Source organism: Staurois parvus, unplaced genomic scaffold, assembly GCF_062004578.1.
Source record: "Staurois parvus isolate SC_StPar_1 unplaced genomic scaffold, SC_StPar_1.0 ptg000180l, whole genome shotgun sequence".
NCBI classification, from domain to species: domain Eukaryota; kingdom Metazoa; phylum Chordata; class Amphibia; order Anura; family Ranidae; genus Staurois; species Staurois parvus.
The window spans coordinates 219,062-229,779 of NW_028317976.1; positions in this window are offsets into that span (position 1 = coordinate 219,062).

Sequence of the window (10,718 nt, forward strand, 5' to 3'; positions counted from 1 at the left end):
AACAACCATGCCACGTTCAAAGTCACGTAGCCTCCCTGGCGTTATTCCTGAGTGTAGCTCGGGGTAAAGTTTCAGTACCACAAGCGGTAACCCCGAGCTACACTCGGGCTTACCATGCGGCGCTGCTCCGCGATCCCTCGATCACTTACCTTGTCCTGAGCTCCCGCGATGTCCCTCCTGCAGTGTCCCCTGTAATGTCCTCCAGCGGATGCCGGCATCTGTCTTTCGGGTTCCGTCCCCTGCGAGCGTCGGGACGTACGGGGACTGAACTGGCAGGAGATTTGAAAATGACAAAAAGTGACATTCACTAAATACACTAAAATCACATAGTATAACATTCCTGTATCAAACCATTTCACATACATTTTGTCCCGAGTGCTTTGTCCGGCGCCCTGCCTGCATTTTTACTGTTCTTTCTGCCTGGAAACTGAGAAACGTCCATGGCGTCCAAAAAGCGTCCCTTTAGGTCAAAAGCGGTTTTAGACCGGCTAGAGAACAGCGATAGTAAATCAGAACCACTTGCAGAATTGAGTGATAATAATTCGTGTGGGAAATTCGTCATCAGACACTGAAAACGATTCTGCGACTTTGCTCAGTGATGTGCGAACTTGGTGCTCTATTTCAAATTTCATTTTTTTTGGTTTGATTATATTATTGAATTACATTTATTATTATTATATTATTATTTTTTATGATTATTTATTAAATTATAATTTATGATTTCGTGTTTCAAATTTTAACATACCCGGGATGTTTACTAGACTCTTGTTCGGACAGATTTCAGTGAGTTATTCCTAAAAATGACAGGCCTACAATAAAAAAAATACATATTTCCATGCAAAAAAGTGTACCGCTTTGAGCACAGAAATACTGACCTAATCAGACCGCTAGGGAGGTTAAATCCCCTTTCTTCCCCATTCTGATGTTCGGTTTGAACTTCAGCAAGTTGTCTTCACCACGTCTAGATGCTTAAGTAGCTGCCATGTGATTGGCTGATTAGACATTTGTGTTACCAAGCAATTGAACAGGTGGACCTAATAAAGTGGCCGGTGAGTGTGCTACATGTTTATGGAATGAAAGAAATATATAGTTTTCTCAAATGCAGCATGCCTGCGATGCGCACAGTGGGGGGTCCAAAAATACATCTTTACTTCTGATTATATATACAGCCATTGGCATGTTTGCCTTACATACTACAATTGCATAACCCATCCAGCCTGATGCTCGAATATTTTATTCCATTTAATTGGAGTGAAATGTAAATGTAAAAGTCAGCTGTTGCTTAATATGACCAGGAGCCAAGGAAACACATCTGCATCCCAATGACCCATTACTACTGCCAGTGATCACCATATGTATAATCCCCAATCATCTCCCAGAATTTATTGTCTTCCAGCCATACCTTATTTTCTCTCATTTATTTGCTGTTTTCAGGAATTTGGATCATTGGTAACAGGGGAAGGCGAACAGATTTTTGGCCCAGGGGTCAAGGAGAAGTAAATGTCCCATGAACGTACAATCTACCCATTTAGGTATGTCCAAACATCCCTATCACATATGGTGCATGCACAGCCTGGAAACAGTAGCATGAAAAAGAGATCAAGAATCATTCAAAAGGAACTGAACTGTTTTCGAATCTGGATGACATCAATTGCAAATAACAAGATTTAGTCCTCATCAGGGGCGGACTGACTATTTGGAAACTCGGGCACTGCCCGAGGGCCCGGGGTCAGTAGGGGGCCCCATGAGATGCCCCTGGTACCTTTTTTCATTGACTTTTTTGAGTTTGGGCAAGGACACAGGGGCCCCTTGATCCCCTATTCCCCGGGGGCCCCATGAGTTGTCAGTCCGCCCCTGGTTCTCATGCACACCGGCTGTTTTTGGCTTTTGACGTTTTTTTTTTTTCTACAGCTATCATGTTATCCTAGTGTCCATGCACACATAGACTGTAATCAACGTTTTTTGGCTGGGACGTTTTTTGGCTGGAAAAAATCCTAGGACTAGTGGTTTTCTAGAGGAGCTATTTAGCTGTAAAAATGCTCTAACGCTGAAAAACGTGGTAAAACGCTGCAAACCGGTGTTTTTGGACTTTTTTTTACTAGAAAAAAGTTTTTCTTTTTGGTAAAAAAAATGCGAAAAAATGCAAATGCGGAAAAATGCGGGAAAGCGCTGCAAAACGCCGCTAAACGCTAATGCAAAAACGCTAATGCAAAAACGCTAAAAAAAAGCTGAAAAACTCACATTTTTAACATGACATTACACAGCTAACGTTACCAGCGTTATCAAACCACCCCATGGAGCCTTAAGGTATTGTACACCTTTTAAATGTTTTTGTTGATTTAATGAGGTATTAGGCCTAGTTCACACTGGCAGGCGTTTGAGGGGCATTTTTAAAGACATACAGTATATTTGAAATGTATTTTTACATTTTTTTCAATATTTTTCAATATTTTTCATATATTTTGTAATAAAAACACCTTTCAACATGCAGTATATATATATATATATATATATATATATATATATATATATATATATATGTATTTATTGAAATATATTTTGAAATATATTGAATATTGCCAAAATTGTAGCATTTCAAATATATGTCAACATTACTTTTTTATATGTTAAAAAAAATCTGAAGAATACATTTAAAAAATATATATTTTTACATATATTTGTAAATGCATTACAAAAATGTAGATTTGTATTTTTAAAGACATAGAGTATAATTGAAATGTATTTTTAAAAATATTTTTCACATATTTTGTAATAAAAATGCATTCCAACATGTAGTGTATATATATACACTACATGTCAGGTCCATATATATACAGTCAGGTCCATAAATATTGGGACATCGATACAATTCTAACATTTTTGGCTCTATACACCACCACAATGCATTTGAAATGAAACAAACAAGATGTGCTTTAACTACAGACTCTCAGCTTTAATTTGAGGGTATTTACCTCCAAATCAGGTGAACGATGTAGGAATTACAACAATTTGCATATGTGCCTCCCACTTGTTAAAGGACCAAAAGTAATGGGACAGAATAATAATCATAAATCAAACTTTCACTTTTTAATACTTGGTTGCAAATCCTTTGCAGTCAATTACAGCCTGAAGTCTGGAACGCATAGACATCACCAGACGCTGGGTTTCATCCCTGGTGATGCTCTACCAGGCCTCTACTGCGACTGTCTTCAGTTCCTGCTTGTTCTTGGGACATTTTCTCTTCAGTTTTGTCTTCAGCAAGTGAAATGCATGCTCAATCGGATTCAGGTCAGGTGATTGACTTGGCCATTGCATAACATTCCACTTCTTTCCCTTAAAAAACTCTTTGGTTGCTTTTGCAGTCTGCTTTGGGTCATTGTCCATCTGCACTGTGAAGCGTCCAATGAGTTGTGAAGCATTTGGCTGAATATGAGCAGATAATATTCCCGAAACACTTCACAATTCATCCGGCTGCTTTTGTCAGCAGTCACATCATCAATAAATACAAGAGAACCAGTTCCATTGGCAGCCATACATGGCCACGTCATGACACTACCACCACCATGCTTCACTGATGAGGTGGTATGCTTAGGATCATGAGCAGTTCCTTTCCTTCTCCATACTCTTCTCTTCCCATCACTCTGGTACAAGTTGATCTCGGTCTCATCTGTCCATAGGATGTTGTTCCAGAACTGTGAAGGCTTTTTTAGATGTCGTTGGCAAACTCTAATCTGGCCTTCCTGTTTTTGAGGCTCACCAATGGTTTACATCTTGTGGTGAACCCTCTGTATTCACTCTGGTGAAGTCTTCTCTTAATTGTTGACTTTGACACACATACACCTACCTCCTGGAGAGTGTTCTTGATCTGGCCAACTGTTGTGAAGGGTGTTTTCTTTTCCAGGGAAAGAATTCTTCGGTCATCCACCACCGTTGTTTTCCGTGGTCTTCCGGGTCATTTGGTGTTGCTGAGCTCACCGATGCATTCCTTCTTTTTAAGAATGTTCCAAACAGTTGTTTTGGCCACGCCTAATGTTTTTGCTATCTCTCTGATGGGTTTGTTTTGTTTTTTCAGCCTAATGATGGCTTGCTTCACTGATAGTGACAGCTCTTTGGATCTCATCTTGAGAGTTGACAGCAACAGATTCCAAATGCAAATAGCACACTTGAAATTAACTCTGGACCTTTTATCTGCTCATTGTAATTGGGATAATGAGGGAATAACACACACCTGGCCATGGAACAGCTGAGAAGCCAATTGTCCCATTATTTTTGGTCCCTTAACAAGTGGGAGGCACATATGCAAACTGTTGTAATTCCTACACCGTTCACCTGATTTGGATGTAAATACCCTCAAATTAAAGCTGAGAGTCTGCAGTTAAAGCACATCTTGTTCGTTTCATTGCAAATCCATTGTGGTGGTGTATAGAGCCAAAAATGTTAAAATTGTGTCGATGTCCCAATATTTATGGACCTGACTGTATATATATGTGTGTATATGTGTGTATGTATATATATATATATATATATATATATTTTTTTTTTTTTTAATTAAAATATATTTTGAAATGTATTGAATATGTACAAAATTGTAGCATTTCAAATATATGTCAATATATTTGGGAAGAACATTTTTAAAATATATTTCAAATATATTTTTCTTCGATGTGGGTTCACACAGCACACAGGAACAAAGCTGTGGCTGTCAATCACTGGCTGTGTACTGGAGCTCCCTCCCCTGACACCTTTTTCTTTCTCTTTTTAGACTTATATTACCTGCATGAACCAAGTTTGAAAATACCAATAGTTCTTTAAACAATCTTTTATTAGCCGGATATGATATGGCGCCCTCTGTGCCTTCTCCATCGGCCCCTCATATGCCCTGTGAATCGGTGGAACAAACATCGACATTATTTTTAATCTGTTTTGTGTCAGCGGCTATATATTTTTTTTTATCATGCACAAGAAGGTCGGTAATGACTCAGATGCAAATATGGTAAATAATTATGATAATACACTGATGTTAATGCAATGCATATTTTCTAAATTATATCATAGAAAGCACCCCTGAGGAAGGAGACTTTGAAACGCGTCGGGTGCTGTAGCTCTGGATTATCTATACAGTTTGAAAATCTCCTGTTCCATTATGTGGTAGTGCCTGTGTACACTCATTACCTACTTATTAGGTCCACCTGTTCAATTGCTTGGCAGCACAAATTGCTAATCAGCCAGTCACAGCATGGGTTTAAATCAGGTGATGAGGAGGCAACATATCGCCAATTTTGAGGAAAAAAAACAATATTTTGGACTTTTTGCTATAAAACATGTTCAGTAAAAAAAAATTTAAAAAATCAAATTTAGTCATAAATTTCTGCCAAAATGCATTCTGCGACATGTCTTTGCTACAAAAAACCCCAATACGTGTAAATTAATTGGTTTACGTGAAAGTTATAGCATTTACAAATGGCGGGACAGATACTGGGATTTTTTATTTTTTTTATACTAATAATGGCGGCGATCAGCGACTTATGGCGGTGATCAGTGACTTATGGCGGCAATCAGCGACTTATGGCGGTGATCAGTGACTTATGGCGGTGATCAGTGACTTATGGCGGCAATCAGCGACTTATGGCGGGACTGCGGGACTGCGGCGGACATTCTGACACTGGGGGGGAACTGACTTGGAGTCACTGACATCCCCAGTGACACCAATACAGTGATCAGTGCAAAACAAAAACACTGACACTGTACTAATGGCACTGGGGAGGAAGGGGTTAACTTTATTATTCAGTGAAAGGGTTAACTGTGTGAGGGGAGTGTTTTACTAGAGGGCACGGGGTGTACTGCAGGGAACACCGCTGATCGGGAGAGATAAACTCTTCTCTCCTGATCAGCGTGTCAAGAGCTGTCAGGGAACTGACAGCTACTGCAGCCCTGCTCTCTGTCAGTGATTGCCGCTAATCACCGGGACACAGCCGGTAACGACCGGCTGTGACCCGGCGACTGACATCCGCGGCCATGATCGGTGGGACAGGTAGGTCGGTGGCGCGCCACGCGCGCGCCCCCTACCTGTTTTAAAAACACACGTTTTAAAACATAGTTTTGCCCAGCCGTGCCGCCCTGCCGCCGTATTTCTACAGTGGCTGGGCGGCATGTGGTTAAAAAAAGTCCAAAAACGCATTTTTAGCGTAAGAACTTTTTTTACAGCTAAAACACTCTAGAAACCCACTAGTTCTATGTTTTTTTCCAGTTTTTTCTCCCGGCTTTGAAATCGTGTGACTTCCCTGTCAATTGCACGATTTCAAAGTTGGGCTTGACTGGGGTGTTAGTCACACTGGATGTGAATTGGCGTGCGATTTGCATGCCATGTCATTTGCAAATTGCATGCCAAGTCGCACCCTATTGTCTCCAATTAGAGCGGTCATATCGGTGCGGTTCCAGCTTGGTCGGAGCCGCACTGATATCTGAAGTAGTCATGTAAAAGCTTCTCTCTCCTCCTCTAGAAACCCTCTAGTTATGGTTTTTTTTCCAGACAAAAAACACTGATTCCAGTCTATGTGTGCATGGACACCTAGGATAACATGCTGGGGGGTTTGCTGGTTGTATAAAACACTGCTAAAAGCCAAAGACAGCCGCTGTAAAAATGTCCAGTGTGCATGAGGACTAAGGCCGGCCATACATGGGTCGAAAATCGACTGATTTTTCGTCCGAGAATCGGACCTACGAATAATCGGCCGATTTTCGCTCTGTTAGTGGGTCAATGGCACCGGCCAATTTTCGTGGTACCTCCCCTTTTCGGTGGTCAGGCATGTTGGAAAACATGGATTGTGCTTTGGATGTCCAGTATATACAGCATTATATTTTATGCAGCTCATGGCAAGTTGTAAGCATGAATGTGACCATCTTGAATGTCTATATTGGAAAAATCTTTGAATGAATGTAGCTGAGATATTTCACTTATCATCCTTTTGTGTTGCTGCTGAGAGAGTATCTCCGATCATGGAGGGACATTGAAACTAGCCAAGTATCCGTCCGTAATGTACATAAAATGTATTATAAAATTTTACAAACAGGTAATTTTTCTCCTTCATTGATGTGCGTTGATGAGGCTGCACTGATAGGCAGCACTGAGGGGCACTGATAGGCAGCACTGATAGGTGACACTGATAGGCAGCAATGATGGGCACTGATAGGCAGCACCAATGGGCACTGATAGACAGCACTGATGGGCACTAATAGGCAGCACTGATAGGTGGCACTGATAGGCAGCAATGATGGGCACTGATAGGTGGCACTGATAGGTGGTATTGATAGGCAGCACTGATTGGCGGCACCAGGGGCGGACTGACCATTTGGAAACTTGGGCACTGCCCGAGGGCCTGGGGTCAGTAGGGGGCCCCATGAGATGTCCCTGGTACCTTTTTCATAGGTTTTTTTGAGTTTGGGCAAGGAAACAGGGGACCCATGATCCCCTATTGCCCGGGGGCCCCAAGATTTGTCAGTCCACCCCTGGGCGGCACTGATGAGGTGGCACTGATATGCAACAATGATGGGCACTGATAGGTGGCACTGATAGGTGGTATTGATAGGCAGCACTGATGAGCTGGCACTGATATGCAGCAATGATGGGCACTTATAGGTGGCACTGATAGGTGGCATTGATAGGCAGCACTGATGAGCTGGCACTGATATGCAGCAATGATGGGCACTTATAGGTGGCACTGATATGTGGCATTGATAGGCAGCACTGATGAGCTGGCACTGATATGCAGCAATGATGGGCACTTATAGGCAGCACTGATGGGCACTGATAGGTGGCACTGATGGGTGGCACTGACTGACGGCACTGACGGGTGGCACTGCTGGGCATTGGTGGGTGGCACTGCTGGGCACTTGTGGGTGGCACTGCTGGGTACAGATGGCCAAACGCAAAACGCAGTAAAAACACATAAAAACACGCCAAAAATGCGTGGAGAACAACATAAAACTAACTGCAAACAGCACTGGAGAAAGTATCAAATGCAAAATGCATATATGTGAATGAAGCCTAAGAGCCATCAAGAAGGCTGTTTATTGTGTTGATATGCGCAGCAACGTTTGCTGAAAATGAATCTTTATATATATTTACCTCACTTTCCTACAATATGAGATCCCTGCTGCATCCTTTCAGAACTCTCCCGATATTTTGCATACATTTGGCTATTATCACACTGTGTAAATATATCAATATTTATGTAGCCTGGTTAGGAAAATTTAAATTGCTCATCGCCCTCCGGGCTGCGCCGTCGGTGTCATACAATCATTCCTGACATGTCCCTGGCCTCTGATATGTTGAATTTCAGTTATTTTCTTTGCTAAAAAGGAACTGCCATTTGCATTTGTCCTCGGTCACACAGATGAAATATCAGATTACCGACGGTGGAACATTCTGCTGCTATTTACAATGCTACGACAAATTCCTGGAGGGGGGAGGTGGGGAATATTTAACACAAACAATGAGAAACGCTTCAACTATGGGGACGCAAGAACATCCAAGAACAATGGAGTATGGAGAATAAGAACAAATGAAAACATAGAAAATACAGTTTTGCTCAAAATTATAGAAATTGTGAAATGTTGGCATTAATATTGAAAATATGACAGATCATGCTAATAAACTGTCTACTTAAAGTGTTACTAAACCCCGGACCCTGCATTCACTATATCCGGTCTCCCCAGACCCCGCATTCACTATATCCGCTCTCCCAGGACCCTGCATTCACTATATATGGTCTCCCCGGACCCTGCATTCACTATACCTGGTCTCCCCAGACCCTGCATTCACTATATCCGGTCTCCCCGGACCCTGCATTCACTATATCTGGTCTCCCCGGACCCTGCATTCACTATATCCGGTCTCCCCAGACCCCGCATTCATTATATCCGCTCTCCCAGGACCCTGCATTCACTATATCTGGTCTCCCCGGACCCTGCATTCACTATATCCGGTCTCCCCGTACCCTGCATTCACTATATCTGGTCTCCCCGGACCCTGCATTCACTATATCCGCTCTCCCCGGACCCTGCATTCACTATATCTGGTCTCCCCGGGCCCTGCATTCACTATATCCGCTCTCCCCGGACTCTGCATTCACTATATCTGGTCTCCCCGGACCCTGCATTCACTATATCTGGTCTCCCCAGACCCTGCATTCACTATACCTGTCCTCCCCGCACCCTGCATTCACTATATCTGGTCTCCCCGGACCCTGCATTCACTATATCCGGTCTCCCACAGTACACACAACATGAAAATGCAATTATTTTAGTAAATATAAACTGCTAAATACCTTTTCTGATCAACAGTATAAAGCAGTCTTGTGACTTCTGTCAGTGTCCAGCAGAGCACTGGTTAATCTTGTAGGAGAAATTTTCATTCTCCCCTGATTATCCTATGAGGCTGCAGATCCCCTGACCTCTGTCTGGACAGTGCTGATTGGTGTGCTGATCACATGAACTCTTCCAAGAAAAAAAAAAACTGTCTAGCAATACACACCAAACTGAGCATGTGCAGCTTGCCCCCAAGGCTCTGTACTATAAGCAGACGGATTGGGGACAGTAGAAGAAGGGGAAGATTAGAGAAGACCGGATCAAACTGCCTTTTTACACAATGCAGAGAATTAACCCCTTAGGTTCCACTGTGAGTATAACAATCATGCTTTACTGCATCTACAGACTGATTGTACTGTTGTGGGTTTAGTAACACTTTAAGGATTATTAAGTGTTCCTGCATGGCGACCACTTCCTGTTATCTCACATATAGATTCTTATTATTATAGCCAAATTTACCACCCTAACTCCTCCCACAGTTTTTACACTACATAGACAGTAATATACCGAAACGTGCGGATTGTTCCCGATTGGTGCGCTATTACTTTGTGGAACGTTTCGCTGAATGGTTCACTGTTTTTGTGGTGAAATTGGTCCCATAGGAATGAATGGCGGAATGTTCAAAACTAGAGTGGGAGCTGAAAAATCAGGACATGATTTCTAAACTGCCATCACTCCCTCATTTTCAAGCCCACCTACACAAATCGTATATCAAAACGTTCAGCTATCCCTGCAGCCACTAAAAATGTCCACGGCTAAACCATAGTACTGATAGTTTTCACAATATGACCATTTGTTTGCAACTCACGCCACCCATTGACATTAATTGAAACTCCACTCTAGCCACCTCAAATTTGAAGGGCAATTTCTAAACTGCGACTGTGCCTTCATTTTTAATATTTCAGAGACATACTATGCATCAAAATGTAGGTCTGGGTCTTGTGATTCTCACAATATAAAGCTCTTCGCTGTAGGATTTACAGTTTTTAAAACTATGACCATTTGAAGACGCCAGTGAAGTGAGCAGTTTGGAGCAGTTTGTTTTTAACCGCTCTTCTCTGCCCTATTTGAAATCTAAATTTGAATTGGTGACAGTTTGGCCGACTTCTGGTTAAAGGTTTGGAAATAAGTTTTCTACAGTAGAGAGTATTTGAGGTGATAATGCTGCTAATGTTTTTATAAATGTATGTTGTAATGTAACTGTGAAGCACTTTGGGTAACAACATTGCAATTAAATGTGCTATAGAAATAATTAAAAGTTGAAATGCATTTCTCACTCTTATCAAGCTTGCCATGGGCACTTTTTAAATTTCATCAATCAATTGGTTAGTGTAATGTTTACTATCTTTACT